The 23,228-nt window shown below is 36.9% G+C and overlaps 1 non-coding gene across 1 annotated transcript; it reads left to right on the top strand.

The window, feature by feature from the left end:
* The first annotated feature begins 518 nt into the window (after positions 1 to 518).
* On the top strand, positions 519 to 626 carry LOC127746238 (small nucleolar RNA R71). Its single transcript, XR_008007858.1, has one exon. It is a non-coding gene; the product is annotated as a small nucleolar RNA R71 (small nucleolar RNA).
* Positions 627 to 23,228: the final 22,602 nt, after the last annotated feature.

Here is a 23,228-nt window from a genome sequence, read left to right as displayed (position 1 = left end):
AAAGGCTTGTTATTGCTAAGCCTGTTTCTTCCACCATTATTAAAGCCATGTTAGGGCTTTTGTTGGTCCTTCCATGAGAAGTTTGGATGATTTCTCCATGAAGAATTATAGGTGTTCCCATAGGGTTCACCCATGTAATTCACCTCTACCATTGCAGGGTTCTCAGGATCGTAAGCTTTTTCTTCAGAAGATGCCTCTTTAGTACTGTTGGATGCATTTTGCCATCCATTCAGACTTTGAGAAATCATGTTGACTTGCTGAGTCAACATTTTGTTCTGAGCCAATATGGCATTCAAAGCATCAATTTCAAGAACTCCCATCCTCTGAGGCATCCCATTACTCACAGAATTCCTCTCAGAAGTGTACGTGAATTGGTTATTTGCAACCATGTCAATGAGTTCTTGAGCTTCTGCAGGCATTTTCTTTAGGTGAATGGATCCACCTACAGAATGGTCCAGTGACATCTTCGAGAACTCAGATAGACCATAATAGAATATATCCAAAATAGTCCACTCTGGAAGCTTGTCAGAAGGACACCTTTTGGTCATCTGCTTGTATCTTTCCCAAGCTTCATAGAGGGATTCACCATCTTTTTGTTTGAAGGTCTGAACATCCACTCTAAGCTTGCTCAGCTTTTGAGGAGGAAAGAACTTAGCCAAGAAGGTCGTGACCAGCTTATCCCAAGAGTCCAGGCTATCTTTAGGTTGTGAGTCCAACCATGTTATAGCTCTGTCTCTTACAGTAAAAGGGAAAAGCATGAGCGTGTAGACTTTAGGATCTACTCCATTAGTCTTAACAGTCTCACAGATCTGCAAGAACTCAGTTAAAAACTGGTAGGGATCTTCTGATGGAAGTCCATGGAACTTGCAGTTCTGTTGCATTTGAGCAATTAGTTGAGGTTTCAGCTCAAAATTGTTTGCTCCAATGGCAGGGATTGAGATGCTTCTTGCATCAAACTTGGAAGTAGGTATAGTATAATCACCAAGCATCCTCCTTGCGCCTCCACCATTGTTATTGGGTTCAGCCATGTCTCTCTCTTTTTTGAGATTCTCTGTAAGGTTTTCTCTGGATTGTTGTGCTTTAGCTTCTCTAAGCTTCTTCTTCAGAGTCCTTTCAGGTTCAGGATCTGCTTCAACAAGAATGTTCATGTCCCTGCTCCTGCTCATATGAAAAAGAAGAGAACAGAAAAAGAAGAGGAATCCTCTATGTCACAGTATAGATATTCCTTTATGTTAGTAGAAGAAGAAAAGAATACAAGAAGGAAAAGAGGAAAATTCGAACTCAGAGAGGAAGAGGGGGTTCGAATTTTTAAGATGAAGAGAAGCGTTAGTAATTAAATAAATATATAGAAAGAGATGAGAGAGAATTTCAAAAATTAATTTTGAAAAGGGGTTAGTGATTTTCGAAAATTAAGAGAAGAAATAAAATTAAAATTAAAATTTGAAACAATTAGTTAATTAAAAAGAATTTTGAAAAAGAGTGAGGAATTTTCGAAAATTAGAGAGAGAAAAGTAGTTAGGTGGTTTTGAAAAAGATAAGAAACAAATAAAAAGTTAATTAGTTAGTTGAAAAAGATTTGAAAATCAAATTTGAAAAGATAAGAAGTTAGAAAAGATTTTGAAATTGATTTTGAAAAAGATATGATTTGAAAAGATATGATTGAAAAAGATTTGATTTTTAAAATTAAAATTGATTACTTGACTAACAAGAAACTAAAAGATATGATTCTAAAATTTAAAGATTGAACCTTTCTTAACAAGAAAGTAACAAACTTCAAATTTTTGAATCAATCACATTAATTGTTAGTAAAGTTTTTGAAATTTTAAAATAGAAATAAGAAAAAGATTTGAAAATCAATTTAAAAATATTTTTGAAAATAAAAAAATGAAAAAAATTTGATTTTTGAAGAAGATTTTGAAAAGATAAGATTTTTAAAAATGAAATCTTGACTTGACTAACAAGAAACAACTTATTTTAAAATTTTTTGACTAAGTCAACCCAAAGATTTCGAAAATTATGAGTAAAACAAGGAAAATATAATTTTTTGATTTTTTTGAATTTTTAATGATGAGAGATAAAAACACAAATATGACCCAAAACATGAAAATTTTGGATCAAAACCAATGATGCATGCAAGAACACTATGAATGTCAAGATGAATACCAAGAACACTTTGAAGATCAAGATGAACATCAAGAATTATTTTTGAAAATTTTCAAGAAAAGAAAATCATGCAAGACACCAAACTTAGAAATTTTTAATGCTTAGACATTATGAATGCACAAATGCATATGAAAAACAACAAAAGACACAAAACAAGAAAATATGAAGATCAAACAAGAAAACTTACCAAGAACAACTTGAAGATCATGAAGAACACATGAATGAATTTTCAAAAAATGCAAAAGTTTTTAAAACATGCAATTGACACCAAACTAAAAAATTGACACTAGACTCAAACAAGAAACACAAAATATTTTTTATTTTTATAATTTTATTAATTTTTTTGGATTTTTTTCGAAAATAATTTTTGGAAAAACGAAAACAAATAAAAAAATTTTGAAAGATTTTTGAAAACTTTTTTGAAAAGAAAATTACCTAATCTGAGCAACAAGATGAACCGTCAGTTGTCCAAACTCGAAGAATCCCTAGATACGGCGCCAAAAACTTGATAGGCAAAATTGTGATTTACTCTTTTCATAACTGGAACAATTCTTAGTAATGGCTCCAAAAACTTGGTGCACACTACTATGGTTCACTCACATTCTTCACAACTTCGCACAACTAACCAGCAATTGCACTGGGTCGTCCAAGTAATAAACCTTACGTTAGTAAGGGTCGATCCCACGGAGATTTTTGGTATGGAGCAAGCTATGGTCATCTTGTAAATCTCAGTTAGGCAGATTCTAATGCTTATGATGGTTTTCGAATATAAAATAAATAAAGCATAAAATAGAGAAAGAGATACTTATGTAAATCATTGGTGGGAAATTCAGATAAGTGTATGGAGATGCTTTGTCCCTTCTGAAGCTCTACTTTCCTACTCCTTCCTCCAATCCTTCATACTCCTTTCCATGGCAAGTTGTAAGTAGGGCGTCACCGTTGTCAATGGCTACTTCCCATCCTCTTAGTGAAAATGGTCCAAATGCTCTGTCACATGCACGCCTAATCATCTGTCGGTTCTCGATCATGTCGGAATAGAATCCATTGATTCTTTTGCGTCTGTCACTACGCCCAACAATCACGAGTTTGGAGCTCATCACAGTCATTTAATCCCTGAATCCTACTTGGAATACCACAGACAAGGTTTAGACTTTTCGGATTCTCAAGAATGGCCGCCAAAGGGTTCTAGCTTATACCACGTAGATTCTGATTAAGGAATCCAAGAGATACATGCTCGGTCTAAGGTAAAACGGAAGTGGTTGTTAAGCACGCGTTCATAAGGATGGATGATGATGAGTGTCACGGATCATCACATCCATCCGGTTGAAGTGCAGCGAATATCTTAGAATAAGAATAAGCTTGAATCGAATAGAAGAACAATAGTAATTGCATTAATTTTCGAGGTACAGCAGAGCTCAACACCTTAATCTATGGTGTGTAGAAACTCCACCGTTGAAAATACATAAGTGATAATGGTCCAGGCATGGCCGAATGGCCAGCCTCCCCAAATGGCATATAAATTCAAAAATAGGGAAAAAGACCTGGTCAAAGACTGACACTAGTACAATAGTAAAAAGTTCTATTAATACTAAACTAGCCATTAGGGTTTACAAAAATAAGTCTAAGTGCAGAAATCCACTTCCAGGGCCCAATTTGGTGTGTGCTTGTGCTGAGCTTGAGCTTTGCACGTGCAGAGGCTTCTCTTAGATTTAAACGCCAAGTTGTAACGTGTTTTTGGCATTTAACTCTGGTTTGTGACGTGTTTCTGGCGTTTTACTCCAGAATACAACATGGAACTGGCGTTGAACGCCAGTTTGCGTCATCTAAACTCGAAAAAAGTATGGACTATTATATATTGCTGGAAAGCTCTGGATGTCTACTTTCCAACGCCATTAAGAGCGCGCCATTTGGAGTTATGTAGCTCCAAAAAATCCATTTTGAGTGCAGGGAGGTCAGAATCCAACAGCATCAGCAGTCCTTTGTCAGCCTCATATCAGATTTTTGCTCAGGTCCCTCAATTTCAGCCAGAAAATACCTGAAATCACAGAAAAATACACAAACTCATAGTAAAGTCCATAAATGTGAATTTTGCATAAAAACTAATGAAGACATTCCTAAAAGTAGCTAGATCCTACTAGAAACTACCTAAAAGCAATGCCAAAAAGCGTATAAATTATCCGCTCATCACTTATCCTTCGATATTAAGGGTTGACTTAGTGAGATTAATCCATCATAATTATCATAGTTTTGGTTATGGCTAGGAAGGGATTCCTTGATTCATCCCAAGTCAAGGTTTCTTTTATGTTTAGAATCACCTTTCTATCACTTTAAAGCTTTACTTGTTCATATTACATACGTAGTTCTTTAGTTCTTTTATTAGTTTATTAATTGTAATTTTGTCTCGTTCTTTAATTCCTTTATTTTTTTTGCTCTCAATCATTAAAAACACCCCTTTGCTCTCTTACAACCAAAATTGTATGCACTCTTTATCACTAGTTCCTAAGGAAAATGACCCAGGAGTCGAAATACTCTCGGTTAAATTGTGGTTTGATTGTGACTATCCTTTTGGATTAAATTTGACTGAGAGGATTCATTACTGGTTCGGACTATACTTACAATGGAAATCTTTTTAATTCCGAATTGGTATAATTCTCTCATTATCATAGGCATATGTGGTGGTTCTTGGTAGTCACAAGGAAATTCACCATAGCCATTTGATTGATATGCATCATAAAATGGCTCTTGTTCATAGTGCATTGGTGGAGGTTGTTTCCAAGAGGATTGATCATATGCATATGGCTCCTCCCACCTTTGATTATTCCATCCTTGGTGCACATCTTCACTGTAGCTCCCATTGCCTACAACATAGTTAGACCCAAACTCATAGCCAAAGTGAGAATTCATGATAGCAAGGGAAAAGAGAAACAAAAACTAGTAACAAACAAAGGAAGCAAACTCCTACAACTACCAAAAATTAACAAAGAAGCAAAAGGCAAACATATTCACAATATTCACGTATATACAATAACCAATAACAAGGCACACGTTTGCAATTTCCTGGCAACGGCACCATTTTGATGAATAAATTTTTTATGGTTAAGAATTTCACAAATAAATTCTCGTTGCAAGTATAGTTTCTAAACTAACTAAAATCCTTTCATACAAAAAATTATTTTGTCACAAGTACAAACCCCTAAAAATAATAACCGATGTATTCAAACCTCGGGTCGTCTCTCAAAGGAATTGTAGGGAAGTGTTCTTGCTATTGGTTATGGGATGTATATTTTGGGGTTTTAAGTGAGAAACATGAATAGTAAATGATAAGAAAGTAAATGAACTCAAATGTAAAAAGCTCTTGGCAAGGTATGAGAACTAGAAGTTCTATCCTCATTATCCTCCTCAATTGTGACATCAATTGTCCATTGCTCCACTTAATCAACCTCTAACTATGAAGGAAAGTCAAGTGGAAATAATCAATTTGACTCCTCAAGTCCTAGTCAATTCCTAAGGAAAGACTAGCTTTAGTGGAATTCAAATCAACTAGCAACTTTCAATTGTTAATCAACAAAAGAGTTTGATAACTCAAGAGTCTCCAATTACTCAACCAAAGCCAAGAGGAGAAAAACCTAACTCATAACTAAAAGAAGCATTTCAACAAACACATAGAAGGCAATAAAAGTAAATATCATAAATTGTAAGAATTAAAGGAACTACAACTAATCAAGACAAGAGAGCAACAATAGAAAACTAAAGCAAGCATCAAAGGACATGAAAATAATAAATTGCATTGAAAGGAAATGTAGATCTACAAAAGAATTCATAAACTACAATTAACAATACAATAGAATTACAAGAGAAGAAGAATGCTACAACCATAAAAGATCAATTAAAGATAAAAGAGGAAATTCAAAGCAAAAGAGAAGAAGTAGAAAAAGTAGATCTAGATCTAAACCTAATCCTAATTCTAGAGAGAAGAGAGAGCTTCTCTCTCTAGAAACTAACTCTAAACTACTTCTAAAACTAAACTATGACTAATTGGTAACTTCTCCTTCAATCCTTGGGTCAAATAGCATCAGAAGTGAGTTGGATTTGGGCCTGGGAAGCCCAGAAATCGCCCCCAGCGGATTCACTTTAATGAGGTCACGTGTGAGCATCGACGCGTACTCGTGGGTCACGCGTACGCATCGCCATGCGACTTCATTTTCCACGCGTGCGCGTCTGCTACGCTTGCGCGTCGATCTCAGCATCCCCAAATCCTTGGTTTCCTAAGATTTCTCCACTTGCATGCTTTTCCTCTTCAGTCCTTTGATCCATTCCTAGCCCTTTTCAACCTGAATTCACTTAACAAACACATCAAGGCATCTAGTGGAATCAAAGGTGAATTAAAATTAATCAATTAAAGGTCCAAAAAGCATGTTTTCACACTTAGCACAATTTAGGAAGAAATCATGAAACCATGCTATTTCATTGAATAAATGTGGGTAAAAGGTGATAAAATCCCCTAAATTAAGCACAAGATGTACCACGAAATGGTGGTGCATCAAAACTTGCTGAGAAGGTAAAATGGTTAAAAACAGGATTTTTATTAAAAAACAGGGTTTGTGCATACGCACAGAGTGTTGTGCGTACACACACAACAAAAGGTTCTTCCCGACTTGTGCGTACACATGATATTGTGTGTACGCACGAATGGTAACACCCACTCTATTCTGTGCGTGGACACACCAGACAGATTTTCAAATTTTCTGCAACATCACAAAAATAAGATTTTTGACACTAACTTCTAACATTCATAACTTTCTCTACAAAATTTCAAATTTAATAATCTTTATACCGTTTTAAATATCTCTTAATTATCTTAAATTTAAGCTAAAGTTCACTCGAATCCAAACTCTAAGGGCCAAGTTATAGCCCGCTGAAGTTGGCTCAAAACACGATTTTACCAAATTTTACCAAATCCTCAAAATACTAAATCCTTCAAACCAAACCAATTTACTCACAACCTAACAATACCAAACACCCAAAAATCCATCTCTATTTTTTAACTCAACATAACTCATACTATTATTTATGAATTTTGCTATACCATCAGCTCTTTCACATTTCCTACTTATAAATCACCAATCTCAATAATTCTTAACCCAAGCATCAATCCGTCACATTTACACCATTCAAAACCAATCCAATCATTGTTCATAAACTTGTCATTATAAATTTTCATTATTTCCACCATTTACCATGAACAACATCATTAATCATCATCAAACATCAACATTATAATCATCATCCATCATCATTAATCATTATAATTCATCAACAACATCATTAAACATCACCTTCTCACACATACTCATATCCAACCTCCAAAACAATTCCACCATACACAATACACATACACACATTCAATCAACCAATACATACAATTTCAACCTATGCTAGGGCCACTAGTCTAAGTTTCACAAAACATTACATATTACATAAAGGAAACCGAAATCATATCTTGGCCAATTCCCAATATACACAAAATAACCAAATTTGATTCCAACAAGCTTCCAATCGCCAACACCACTTCCAAAGTCACCAAATATCAAGCTATACATACCAATATCACTAATATCAATACCTAGAATTCACAATATACCAAACCATAAGAATTTGTGAGAAACTTTACCTTAATCACAGAAATTGGAGATGAAATCCAATGATTTCTCACTACTGGTTGGTATCTAAATAACCAAATCACAAAAATCTACTCAAAAATCAAACCTAAATTTTGAAATTTATAAGGGCAGAAAACTAAACAAGATAGAGTGAGTTCCGTACCACTTTGGTTAGAAAGAAATGATGGGCTTGGCAAGAGTTTCGCGTGGCCGCAAACGGGATGCGAACATACTACCGTAGCTCAAGATATGGCCAAATGAAGAAGGAGATGAATAGTGATTTAGGTTTTTCTTCTCCCTCTCTTTACTTCAGCGTTCCTCACTTAATGGGTGGGTGAAAATGAGCTCAAATTCTCATTAAAGATATATTTATACATTGGGCTTGGGCCCAACTTGGGCTTGGTTTAACCCGTTTGGCCCACATTGGGCCAAAATCCTTAGAATTAGTGCCTGGTTTTTACTTTAATTATTTTTCTAAGTTTTTCTACAGTTTTTATTACTCTCACGCAGTACCAGACAGACTTAAGCCTGTACTCCCGGCTAATTTACCAGTACGCAATTTTTCGTAGAAAATCACATTTTTCCACTCAGAAAAATTCACTGAATTCAAATCTCACCATTAAAATTTCAAATTAAGACTTCTAAATTTTAAACCTATTTCAGAAAATTAATTTATTATTTTATATTATTTAAGCAGTCAATTTTAATTACGGTTCTTACATAAGGAAATGTATGAAGTGAAGGAATACAAGTGGGTAATCTATGCTTTCAGGGACCATGAGGATAGTTGCTGGCAAGTGAAGACATTTATGGATGATCATAAACTGTACAAGAGAGGATAAGAATAGAAAAGCAAATGGAAATTGGGTGGCTAGTAAGTTAGTGAAAAAAGTGAGAAAATATCCCAACTTTAGGTACTGTGATGCTACAACATTCTTGAAAACCAAATATGATTTGTCGCTTAATAAGAATTCAATCTCAATGGCACTTTCTGATGCTAGGAATGTGATTTATGGTAATAAGAAAGCACAATATGCCTTGGTTAGGGAATATGATTTAACTTTGTTCAAGACTAACCTAAGTTTCACAGTTCAAATTTGCACACACCCACAAGCAAATAGTGAAGTAATTTTTGAAAAGATGTACGTCTATCTAAATGGATACAAGAATGGTTTTAAGACTGGGTGTCATCCACTAATTGAACTTAATGGTGTCTTTTTGAAGACTGTCTTTGAAGGTTAAATCCTATCAAGTGCTGGATAGGATGCAACCATCATATATATGTTATTACATGGGCAATTGTGGAGATAGAAAACAAGGAGAAATAGAAGTGGTTCTTGGAGTTGCTATAGGAAGATCTTGGAGATTATAAGACTCATAGATGAAGCTTTATTTCTGATATGCAAAAGGAACACCCAAAACTTCACTTTATTTTCTCATATGCATGTATGGTAGTAGGACATATACATTTGTCATTTCTAATCTGATTGATATAGTGTTGATAAGACAATATATACTTGTGTCATTTCTAATTTGATTAGTATAGGTTGTTGATAGTAGGATATAACAACTAATATAAATGCACGATAGTAAATATGGAGACTATTATGGTGAGTTTGTAGTAAAGTTAGAGACTATTACGGTGAGTTCATAGTAAAGTTAGGAACTATTATGTATCACGATATATTGAGTATTTGTTTACATATCTGATGCTGATATTTATTGTTATTAGGGTTTGATACCTGTCATGTAAGAGATAATGCATGAGGTGCACCACCATTTCTGTATGTGGCATCTATAGCTAAACTCCAACAAAAAAATGGAAGGACTTAGAGTTGAAGGGTTTATTACGGGATTGTGTACAGACTACTACCTATCAAGATTTCAAATAACACATGGATAATATCAAGAGGTTGAATGAGGATACATAGGTGTATCTGGATAAGTGGTCTAGGGAGGTTTTGACAAGGTCACAGTCCAATCATAGACCTAAGTTGGATTCTATTTGCAATAATACCTGTGAAGTGTTTAATTCCAAAATAAAAGAGGCAAGGGGAAGCTAATAATTACTTTGCTAGAAGAGATGAGAATGTTCGTCATGAGAACTATGGCTAAGAACAAGGCCAAATTGAAAAACCATGTGGGGCAAATTCCACCAGTAATCAAAATTAGGCTTGAGAAAGTAAAAAAATAGTCTAAAAATTGGCATTTTATATAGGCTAGAGATACAAGGTGTGAGAAGTTTAAGGTGCATGGGTATCATATAAACCATGAGATTGATTTAGAAAAAAGGCTATGCACTTGTCAGTTTTGGATATTAATAGGTTATATTCTATGACATATTTCACCATTTATGTCATGTTTAATTGTGTTTAATGTTGCATTGTATATATTTCATGTTAGTAATGTAAATGTTTCATCTAACATACTTTGATGATTACTTATTAATGTGCCTAAATCTGTTTTTTTTTTGTAGGAATTCCATGTGTTCATGCTTGTGCTGTTCTTGCCAGAGTGAACACACACCCAGAAAACGTTTGCCACATGTAGTTGACTATTGAGTCTTACAAAGAAACTTACAAGTACTACATAAAACCTCTTCTTATCCAACCTTTATGGGAGCAAAATGATTGTAATTGGTCTTTGGCACCATTGGTTAAGAAAAAATCAGAGAAGCTTCAAAATAAGAGGAGAAAGGATAGAGATAAAGGCACCAGTTCTAACAAGAATACTCTGAGTTGTGTTTATATGCTATTTAGGATGTCCACTTGACAAATATAGCATAATTGTTTATGAGAATATCTTTGGGGATTTGAAACACTAGACTTGAGATATTGAGACTGATCACCTTAATATCAATTGTTCGGTGTGAACAAGACTCAAATGGCGTCTCGTGGACATAGACGAGGTCGAGGATGAGAACGAAGAGGTAATAAGGAAACCATATCGGGAGATCATCCGATCGATTTCATGGCTGAAATGACGAACATGACTGCTAACATTGATGCTACTATTACTGCTACCAACCGAGCAGTGGATAATATGGGATAACAAGCTGGAAACGGCAATGGAGGTGGTAATAGACATAGTGATAGAGATGATATTATGAGTATTATAGAGGACTGTGCAAAAAAGAGTAGAGTGATTAACAAGAGTAGAATGGTGGAGGACTATGCAAAAAAGAGTACAGTGGCAAGAAGAGACTGCCGAAAATTCTACAAGAAGGAACAACAACCGCCCAGGGTTATTATTTGAACTCTATTATGGTAAATTTTAGTAGGAATGAGTGTCAGGGGTATGTGCTATTTACCGCTAGCTCGTTAGAAGATGAACAAAACTTAGATCAAATCCCTATAGTGAAAGGATTTCTTGAAGTATTTCTCGAGGATATACTTGAATTTCTCCCTCCTCGAGAGATAGAGTTTGAAATAGAACTAGTGCCGAGAGCAAGACCGATCTCAATTGCACCGTATAAAATGTCGCTATTAGAGTTAGCAGAACTTAAGATTCAATTAGAAAAGCTGATGGATAAGGATTTATCCGACAAAGTTTTACACCATGGGGAGCACTAGTTTTGCTAGTAAAGAAGAAAGGTGGCAGTTTGAGGCTTTGTACAGGAGAAGGTTTCAATCTCTATTGTGTTGGTATGAGGTCGGAGAATCAAGCTTGTTAAGTCCTGAACTAGTGGCAGAAACAACGGAACAAATCAAGAAAATCTGAGCTAGAATCCTCATTGCTCAGAGTCGTCAGAAAAGTTATGCAGATCAGAGGCGTAAGCCTTTGGAATTCGAAGAGGGTAACCATGTGTTTCTGAAAGTTACTCCGACTACGGGTGTTGGAAGAGCTAACAACTAAGAAGTTGAATTTTCGTTATATCAGACCATTTCAAATCCTGAAGAGGGTTGGGCCAATGGCGTACCAGATAGCCTTACCACCACACTTCTTGAATTTGCACAATGTCTCGCATCTTCGGAAGTATACCCCCAATATGACTCATGTGTTAGAATCAGAATAAGTTCAATTGAAAGAGAATCTAATATTTCAAGTTGCCCCGATCAGAATTGATGATATTATTGTTAAGAGACTCCGTGGAAAGGAAGTTCCATCGGTAAAGGTCACTTGGAGTCGAAAGATTATTCCCATTCTGTTACAAGAGACTAAATTTTGCGTGAAAAATTTCTTTTAAGGTGGGTAGGATGTAAAACCAGATAAATAATATATAGTTAATTAATAAATTAAAGTGAGCTAAAAGGTTTAAGAAATTTAAAATTTATAATTTGGGAATTTACCGGTGAGAATTCAAATTAGAAAATTAATTAGAGCGCGAAAATATAAATAGCTATAGAAAAACGCGTACCGGCATTATAATTAATGGTACAAACTTAAGTATGCCCGATATTGCATATAAGAAAACTAAAACTGTAAAAATAACCAGAAAAATATTTGGAACAAAAATCGGAATACTTATCTTAAAGATTTCGGCCTTAGGTGAGGCCAAGGAGCAAAAAATTACAAAATTGTCCCTCATTTAAGGGGAAAGGGCGTGACTCAAACCCCTCCCCCTTCCACAAAAATCACAAAAATTTCATTGGGAGTGAGAGAGGGTGATGCGTGAACATCTTATCTATATTTTCTTATTATTTTAAATATGAATTTATTGAGTTTTATTTAGATTTTAGTATTTGAAGCCTATTTTGATGCTACTTTGAGGCGCATTGTGGTTATATTAATTTTAGGAAAGATTTGAGCGAGTTTGACAGAGTTCGTACAGAAGAAAAAGGAAGAAAGTAGATGCTATCAACCCTGACCTTCTCATATTCCAACGAGCATAACGTGAGCTATAATGCTCCAATTGATGCAATTCTAGCGGAATTAGAAAGCCAACTTTTAGATCTTTCCAACGATATATAATAGTTTATACTTCTCTTCTGACATCATGGTGCTAAATGCCACGACTCGTAACCAGCGCCCAAGCCACTGCCTCGAGGGGTGCTAAACGCTGAGCCTAGAGTTTAGCGCCAGGAAGATAGCAACAACTAGAAGCTTACTGCCTCGAGGGGTTCTTAACGCCAATTCTGGCGTTTAGCGCCAATAGCGTAGATCCAAATTTAATAAAATGGCTTCATTAGTTAGATTTGGGTTATATTTATCTTATTCTATTTCGTTTAGCTATTTTTATTTCCAAACACAATCTCTTGAGCCTTAGTAATTATTAGTTTATTTTATTTTTAAATCAAATTAGGTTAGACATAAAAGGAAAAAGATTTAGCCCTTCAGCCTTGCTTCTCTTTTCCTTTCCCTTATTCCAATTTACACACTTTGGAACCCTAGTTTTCTCTCTGAGTCATGAGCAACTAAACCTCCTTGGTTAAGGTTAGGAGCTCTATTTATTTTATGGATTAAAACTATTGCCACTCTATTTTGATTTATGTATTGATTTAAATTCAAGGATTACTTTCGTTCTTCATCTTATGAATTTGAGTTTATTGGAAAATAATTCTTGTTCTATATGAATTCTTGTTGATTCTTGGAAAAGTTATCTCACCTGAATATTAGTGATGAGCGGATAATTTATACGCTTTTTGGCATTGTTTTTAGTATATTTTTAGTACATTTTAGTTATTTTTTATTATATTTTTATTAGTTTTTATTTAAAATTCACTTTTCTGGACTTTACTATGAGTTTGTGTGTTTTTCTGTGATTTCAGGTATTTTCTAGCTGAAATTGAGGGACCTGAGCAAAAATCTTATTCATAGGCTGAAAAAGGACTGCAGATGCTGTTGGATTCTGACCTCCCTGCACTCGAAGTAGATTTTCCAAAGCTACAGAAGCCCAATTGGCGCTCTCTCAATATCGTTGGAAAGTAGACATCCTGGGCTTTCCAGAAATATATAATAGTCCATACTTTGCCCAAGAATTGATGGCCCAAACCGGCGTTCCAAATCAGCTTCAGAATTCCCGGCGTTTAATGCCGGAACTGGCACAAAAGTTGGAGTTAAACGCCCAAACTGGCACAAAAGCTGGCGTTTAACTCCAGAAAAAGTCTCTACACATGATAGCTTCAATGCTCAGCCGAAGCACACACCAAGTGGACCCCGGAAGTGGATTTTTACGTCATTCTTGTAAATCCTAGGTCACTAGTTCACCATAAATAGGACTTTTTGCTACTGTATCTGTACCTCATGACACATTACATGTTTCTTATTGTATCTTCTACGGCATGAGTCTCTAAACCCCATGGTTGGGGGTGAGGAGCTCTGCTGTGTCTTGATGGATTAATGCAATTACTACTATTTTTTATTCAAAAGCGCTTGTTTCCATTCTAAGATATCACTTGCTCCTCAACTTGATGAATGCGATGATCCGTGACACTCATCATCATTCTCACCTATGAACATGTGCCTGACAACCACCTTCGTTCTACTTTAGATTGAGTGGATATCTCTTGGATTCTTTAGCCAGAATCTTCGTTGTGTAAGCTAGAATATATTGGCGGCCATTCAAGAGAATCCGGAAGGTCTAAACTTTGTCTATGGTATTCTGAGTAGGATTCAAGGATTGAATGACTGTGACGAGCTTCAAACTCCTGAGGGCTGGGCGTTAGTGACAGACGCAAAAGAATCACTGGATTCTATTCCAACCTGATTGAGAACCAACAAGTGATTAGCCGTGCTGTGACAGAGCACGTTGAACATTTTCACTGAGAGGATGGGAGGTAGCCATTGACAACGGTGAAACCCTACATACAGCTTGCCATGGAAGGAGCCTTGCGTGCATGAAGAAGAAGACAGTAGGAAAGCAGAGATTCAGAAGATAGAGCATCTCCAAAACCTCAGCCTGTTCTCCATTACTGCAAAACAAGTATTTATTTCATGTTCTTCTACTTTTCACAATTAAACCTGAGAATTATTGATATCCTGACTAAGAGTTACAAGATAACCATAGCTTGCTTCAAGCCGACAATCTCTGTGGGATCGATCCTTACTCACGTAAGGTATTACTTGGATGACCCAGTGCACTTGCTGGTTAGTTGTGCGGGATTGCAAAAGTGTGATTGCAATTTCGTGCACCAAGTTTTTTGCGCCGTTGCCGGGGATTGTTCGAGTTTGGACAACTGACGGTTTATCTTGTTGCTTAGATTAGAAATATTTTATTTTCGTTGGTTTAGAGTCTTTTATTTGAGTCTAGTTCATATTTTAAGTTTGGTGTCAATTGCATGCTTTTATTTTCTTTTAATTTTTCGAATTTGCATGTTTCTTGTCCTTTCTTGATCTTTAAAAATTTCTAAGTTTGGTGTCTTCTTTGGGTTTTCCTTTAATTTTTCGAAAATTTGTGTTGGATTTTCTTAAAATTTTAAGTTTGATGTCTTTTGTGCTTCTATTTACTTAAAAATTAAAAAAAAACTTGTTCTTGGTGTTCATCTTGAACTTCAAAGTGTTCTTGGTGACATTCAAAGTTTTCTTGTTTGTTCTGTTTGTTTTGATCTAAAATTTCTAAGTTTAGTGTCACTTGGTTGTTTTTCTCTTTCCTCATTAAAATTTAAAAATAAAAAAATATCATTTCCTTATTTTACTCATAATTTTTGAAATTTTGCATTAAATTAGTCAAATCTTTTTCAAAAATCAAATCTTTTTAATTTCTTCAATCATATCTTTTCAATCATTTTTTTTTTGCAATCATATCTTCTCAATCATATCTTTTTCAAAATAATTTTCAATCATATCTTTTTAATTGATAATTCCAAAATCTTTTTAATTGATTAATTAATTTAGTTTTCAATTTGCTTTGATTTATTTTCTTTTATTTTTTGAAATTTTATTTTATTTTCTTTTCTATTTATTTTATTTTATTATTTTCGGTCACTTTTAATTAAATAAAAAAAATTATAATTTACTTGCAATCCATCTCATCTCCCTTTCTCCATCATGGACCTAAATGGAATTGTACAGTCCAGAAGGACTCTGGGGTCATATGCTAACCCCATTACAGCTGCATATGGGAGTAGCATCTGTATACCTCCCATTAAAGCAAGCAGCATTAAGCTAAATCCTCAACTCATTATCATGGTGCAGCAAAATTGCCAGTATTCCGGTCTTCCACAGGAAGAACCTACTGAGTTTCTGGCACAGTTCTTACAAATTGCTGACACAGTACGTGATAAAGAGGTGGATCAGGATGTCTACAGATTATTACTGTTTCCATTTGCTGTAAAAGATCAAGCTAAGAGGTGGTTGAATAACCAACCCAGAGCAAGCATAAAAACATGGAGATAGTTATCAGACAAATTCATGAATCAATTTTACCCTCCAAAAAGGATGACACAGCTAAGGCTGGACATCCAAGGCTTTAAACAAGAGGATAATGAATCCATTTATAATGCCTGGGAGAGGTATAGAGGTATGCTAAGGAAATGCCCCTCTGAAATGTTTTCAGAGTGGGTACAGTTAGACATCTTCTATTATGGGCTTACAGAAAAGCTTAGATGTCTTTAGACCACTCAGCTGGTGGATCTATACACATAAGGAAGACGATTGAAGAGGCTCAAAAGCTCATAGATACGGTTGCTAGAAATCAACATCTATACTCAAACAGTGAGTCCTCTATAAAAGAAGAAGCTATGGTAGTAACTACTGAACCTAACCCTCAAGAACAGATGGTTGAGCTTAATCAGCAATTACTCCTGATGACAAAATAGTTAGCAGAATTTAAAGAGATGCTCCAAGAAACTAAAATTGCTAACAAGAACATGATATCACATTTGAATCAGACAAGACAGCAGCTATCTAAACAGATAACAGAAGAATGCCAAGCTGTTAAATTAAGGAGTGGGAAGACATTGAATGTATCAACTCAAAGCAGTAGAAAGCCAAGAAAGGGACAACTGACAGAGGATAATCAAACCACTGCCCAAAATTCCTCTGAGGACAGTAAGAGCCCAGAGAGGATTACTTTTGGCGTTCAAACGCCAGAAAAGAGTAAGAAAGTGGCGTTAAACGCCCAATGGGTAGCCAATTCTAGCGTTCAAACGCCACAAAGGGGTCAGACACTTGCAAGTGCTGATAACAACCCCCTTAAGCAGGCTTCTCCAACCACTTCTGTAGGAAATAAACATGCAGCAACTAAGGTTGAAGAGTATAAAGCCAAGATGCCTTATCCTCAGAAACTCCGCCAAGCGGAACAGGATAAACAATTTACCCGCTTTGCAGATTATCTCAGGACTCTTGAGATAAAAATCTCGTTTGCAGAGGCACTTGAGCAAATACCCTCTTATGCTAAGTTCATGAAAGAGATCTTAAGTCATAAGAAGGATTGGAGAGAAACTGAAAAAGTTTTTCTCACTGAAGAATGCAGTGCAGTCATTTTAAAGAGCTTACCAGAGAAGCTTAAAGATCCTGGAAGCTTTATGATACCATGCACATTAGAGGGTACTTGTACCAAGGAAGCTCTATGTGATCTTGGGGCAAGTATTAATCTAATTCCTGCATCTATTATCACAAAGCTTGGTTTGACTAAAGAGGTCAAACCAATCCGGATATGTCTCCAACTTGCCGATGGCTCCATTAAATACCCATCAAGCGTAATTGAAGACATGATTGTCAAGATTGGGCCATTTGCCTTTCTCACTGACTTTGTGGTACTGGAAATGGAGGAGCACAAGAGTACAACTCTCATTCTAGGAAGACCTTTCCTAGCAACTGGACGAACCCTCATTGACGTCCAAAAAGGGGAATTGACTCTGAGAGTCAATGAGGATGAGTTTAAGTTGAATGTTGTCAAAGCTATGCAGCATCCAGACATATCAAATGACTGCATGAGTGCTGATATTATTGACTCTTTGGTGGAGGAGGTCAATATGACTGAAAGTCTCGAATCAGAGCTAGAGGATATCTTTAAAGATGTTCAGCCTGATCTGGAGGAACGAAAGGAAATAAAAGAAATTCTGAAAATTCCTCAGGAAGAGGATAAGCCTCCTAAACCCGAGCTCAAGCCACTACCACCATCCCTGAAATATGTATTTCTGGGAGAAGGTGACACAAGAAGAGGAAGCACTAATTCAAGTGCTAAGGACACACAAGACAGCTCTTGGGTGGTCCATAAGTGATCTTAAGGGCATTAGCCCAGCAAGATGCATGCACAAGATCCTATTGGAGGATGATGCTAAGCCAGTGGTTCAACCACAGAGGCAGCTAAATCCAGTCATGAAGGAGGTGGTGCAGAAAGAGGTCACTAAGTTACTAGAGGCTGGGATTATTTATCCTATTTCTGATAGCCCCTGGGTGAGCCCTGTCCACGTTGTCCCCAAAAAGGGAGGCATGACAGTGGTTCATAATAAAAAGAATGAACTGGTTCCTACAAGAACAGTTACAGGGTGGCGTATGTGTATTGACTACAGAAGGCTCAATACAGTCACAAGGAAGGATCATTTTCCTTTACCATTCATAGACCAGATGTTAGACAGACTAGCAGGTCATGAATATTATTGCTTTTTGGATGGCTATTCAGGTTACAACCAAATTGCAGTAAATCCTCATGACCAAGAGAAAACAGCATTCACATGTCCTTCTGGAGTGTTTGCCTACAGAAGGATGCCTTTTGGTCTGTGTAATGCACCTGCAACCTTTCAGAGGTGCATGCTCTCTATCTTCTCAGATATGGTAGAGAAATATTTGGAAGTCTTCATGGATGACTTTTCAGTATTTGGAGACTCATTCAGCTCCTGCCTTAACCATCTAGCACTTGTTCTGAAAAGATGCCAAGAGACCAACCTAGTTTTAAATTGGAAAAAATGTCACTTTATGGTGACTGAAGGGATTGTCCTTGGGCATAAAATTTCAAACAAGGGAATAGAGGTGGATCAAGCTAAAGTTGAAGTAATTGAAAAATTACCACCACCTACCAATGTTAAGACAATCAGAAGCTTTCTGGGGCATGCAGGATTCTACAGAAGGTTTATAAAGGATTTTTCAAAAATTGCAAAACCTCTGAGTAATCTGCTAGCTGCTGACACGCCATTTATCTTTGATAAGGAGTGTCTGCAGGCGTTTGAGACTTTGAAAGCTAAGCTGGTCACAGCACTAGTCATCTCTGCACCAGACTGGACATTACCATTCGAACTAATGTGTGATGCCAGTAACCATACCATAGGTGCAGTGTTGGGACAGAGGCATAACAAGCTTCTACACATCATTTATTATGATAGCCGTGTTTTAAATAATGCACAGAAGAATTACACAACCACAGAAAAAGAGTTACTTGCAGTGGTTTATGCCATTGACAAGTTTAGATCCTATCTAGTAGGATCAAAAGTGATTGTGTACACTGACCATGCTGCTCTTAAATATCCACTCACAAAGCAGGATTCAAAACCCAGGCTCATAAGATGGGTGTTGCTTCTGCAAGAGTTTGATATAGAAATAAGGGACAGAAAAGGGACAGAGAATCAAGTAGCTGATCACCTGTCTCGGATAGAACCAATAGCAAGAGCGCCCCACCCTCCTAATGAGATCTTTGAAACCTTTTCGGATGAGCAACTCTTCGCCATTCAGGAAGTACCATTGTTTGCAAACAAGAAAGGGAAGAAGCATGAAAGGATTCTCTCAATACAGAGTCAAATAAAACCCCCACATTCAAACTCTAAGTTTGGTGTTGGGAGGGCACAACCAAACTCTAAGTTTGGTGTTGAGAGGCCATCATCATACTCTGAGTATCCGTGAGGCTCCAAGAGAGCCCACTGTCAAGCTACTGACATTAAAGAAGCGCTTGTTGGGAGACAACCCAATGTTATATTTATCTATTTTCCATTGTTATTTTATGTTTTCTGTATGTTGATGATCATGTGAAGTCACAAAATCAATTGAAAAAGCAAAAATAGAATGAAAAACAGAAAGAAAAATAGCACATCCTGGAGGAAAAACCTGCTGGCGTTTAAACGCCAATAAGGGTAGCAAATGGGCGTTTAACGCCCAGTCTGGCACCATTCTGGGCGTTTAACGCCAGAAAGGGGCACCAAACTGGCGTTTAACGCCAGGAATGGGCAAGAAGCTAGCGTTAATTGCCAGAAATGGGCAGCAGCCTGGCGTTTAACGCCAGGATTGGCAGAAAAGGGCATTTTGCACGCCACTTGGTGCAGGGATGAGCTATCCTTGACACCTCAGGATCTGTGGACCCCACAGGATCCCCACTTACCCCACCACTCTCTCTCTCTTCTTCACCCACTCACCAATCACCTCAATACCTCTCCACCCCTATATAAACCCATCTTCACCCCCTCATTTTCACACAATCTAAACACTACTTCTCCCCCTTGTCTGAAACACAAAGCCCCACTCCATCTCCTCTATTTCTTCTTCTTCTACTCCCTCTTCTCTTCTTTTGCTCGAGGACGAGAAAACCTTCTAAGTTTGGTGTGGTAAAAGCGTTGCTTTTTGTTTTCCCATAACCATGTATGACACTTAAGGCCAGAGAAACCTCTAGAAAGAGGAAAGGGAAGGCAAAAGCTTCCACCTTTGAGTCTGGGAGATGGAGAGATTCATCTCAAAAGCTCATCACTAAGAAAAGGATGGAGCAAACAAGACCATGAGGAAATTCCTCATCATGAAATCCATGAGATGCCTCAAGGGATGCACTTCCCTCCACTAAACTATTGGGAGCAAATCAACACCTCCCTAGGAGAATTAAGCTCTAACATGGGACAACTAAGGATGGAGCACCAAGAGCATTCCATCATCCACCATGAGATTAGAAAAGATCAAAAAGCTATGAGGGAAGAGTAACAAAGACAAGGAAGAGACATAGACGAGGTCAAAAGCACTCCACAAGATCTTCAAGAGGAAGAACAAGCCGCCATCACTAAGGTGGACCTGTTCTTTAATTTCCTTGATCTTTGTTTTCTGTTTTTCAAATTTTTATGCTTTATGTTTATCTATGTTTGTGTCTTTATTACATAATCATTAGTGTCTTAGTGTCTATGCCTTAAAGTTATAAATGTCCTATGAATCCATCACCTTTCTTAGATGAAAAATGTTTTGAATGTTAAAATTGTTGGCTCTTGAAAGAATGATGGAAAACGAGAAATGTTATTGAGGATCTGAAAAATCATCAAATTGATTCTTGAAGCAAGAAAAAGCAGTGAATACAAAAAAAAAAGCAAGCAGAAAAGCCAATAGCCCTTTAAACCAAAAGGCAAGGGTAAAATAAAAAGGATCCAAGGCTTTGAGCATCAGTGGATAGGAGGGCCCACAGGAATAAAATCCTGGCCTAAGCGGCTGAACCAAGCTGTCCCTAACCATGTGCTTGTGGCGTGAAGGTGTCAAGTGAAAACTTGAGACTGAGCAGTTAAAGTCGTGATCCAAAGCAAAAAAGAGTGTGCTTAAGAACCCTGGACACCTCTAATTAGGGACTCTAGCAAAGCTGAGTCATAATCTGAAAAGGTTCACCTAGTTATGTGTCTGTGGCATGTATGCATCCGGTAGTAATACTGGAAATCAGAGTGCTTTGGGCCACAACCAAGACTCATAAAGTAGCTATGTTCAAGAATCAACATACTTAACTAGGAGAATCAATAACACTATCTGAATTCTGAGTTCCTATAGATGCCAATCATTCTGAACCTCAAAGAATAAAGTGAGATGCCAAAACTGTTCGGAGGCAAAAAGATGCTAGTCCCGCTCATCTAATTGGAGCTAAGTTTCATTGATATTTCGGAGTCTATAGTATATTCTCTTCTTTTTATCCTATTTGATTTTCAGTTGCTTGGCGAAAAGCAATAATTTAAGTTTGGTGTTGTGATGAGCGGATAATTTATACGCTTTTTGGCATTATTTTTAGTATGTTTTTAGTATATTTTAGTTAGTTTTTATTATATTTTTATTAATTTTTATTTAAAAATCACTTTTCTGAACTTTACTATGAGTTTGTGTGTTTTTCTGTGATTTCAGGTATTTTCTGGCTGAAATTGAGGGACCTGAGCAAAAATCTGATTCAGAGGCTGAAAAAGGACTGCAGATGCTGTTGGATTCAGACCACCCTACACTCGAAGTGGATTTTCTGGAGCTACAGAAACCCAATTGGCGCGCTCTCAATTGCGTTGGAAAGTAGACATCCTGGGCTTTCCAGCAATATATAATAGTCCATACTTTGCTTCAGAATTCTCGGCGTTTAACGCCGGAACTGGCACAAAAGTTGGAGTTAAACGCCCAAGCTGGCACAAAAGCTGGCGTTTAACTCCAGAAAAAGTCTCTACACATGATAGCTTCAATGCTCAGCCCAAGCACACATCAAGTGGACCCCGGAAGTGGATTTTTACGTCATTCTTGTAAACCCTAGGTCACTAGTTCACCATAAATAGGACTTTTTGCTATTGTATCTGTACCTCATGACACATTAGATGTTTCTTATTGTATCTTCTACGGCATGAGTCTCTAAATCCCATGGTTGGGGGTGAGGAGCTCTGCTGTGTCTTGATGGATTAATGCAATTACTACTATTTTTTATTCAAAAGCGCTTGTTTCCATTCTAAGATATCACTTGCTCCTCAACTTGATGAATGCGATGATCCGTGACACTCATCATCATTCTCACCTATGAACGTGTGCCTGACAACCACCTCCGTTCTACTTTAGATTGAGTGGATATCTCTTGGATTCTTTAGCCAGAATCTTCGTGGTGTAAGCTAGAATATATTGGTAGCCATTCAAGAGAATCTGGAAGGTCTAAACCTTGTCTGTGGTATTCTGAGTAGGATTCAAGGATTGAATGACTGTGACGAGCTTCAAACTCTTGAGGGCTGGGCATTAGTGACAGACGCAAAAGAATCACTGGATTCTATTCCAACCTGATTTAGAACCAACAGGTGATTAGCCGTGCTGTGACAGAGCGCGTTGAACATTTTCATTGAGAGGATGGGAGGTAGCCATTGACAACGGTGAAACCCTACATACAGCTTACCATGGAAGGAGCCTTGCGTGCATGAAGAAGAAGACAATAGGAAAGTAGAGATTTAGAAGATAGAGCATCTCCAAAACCTCAGCTTGTTCTCCATTACTGCAAAACAAGTATTTATTTCATGTTCTTCTACTTTTCACAATTAAACCTGAGAATTATTGATATCCTGACTAAGAGTTACAAGATAACCATAGCTTGCTTCAAGCCGACAATCTCCGTGGAATCGACCCTTACTCACGTAAGGTATTACTTGGACGACCCAGTGCACTTGCTGGTTAGTTGTGCGGGATTGCAAAAGTGTGATTGCAATTTCGTGCACCAACTAGCCTAGAAGTAAATTCCTCCTAAATCACTGATTGTCTGGACTTAATGGGATACGTGACATATAATCCTCTTATATTTGGGCAATTAGGGTTTTTATGGCTAATAAACTAGAATTGAACCTAACCCTCTTAGCTATA

Source organism: Arachis duranensis, chromosome 3 (assembly GCF_000817695.3).
Source record: "Arachis duranensis cultivar V14167 chromosome 3, aradu.V14167.gnm2.J7QH, whole genome shotgun sequence".
NCBI classification, from domain to species: Eukaryota; Viridiplantae; Streptophyta; class Magnoliopsida; order Fabales; family Fabaceae; genus Arachis; species Arachis duranensis.
This window is presented reverse-complemented; position numbering and strand designations above follow the sequence as displayed.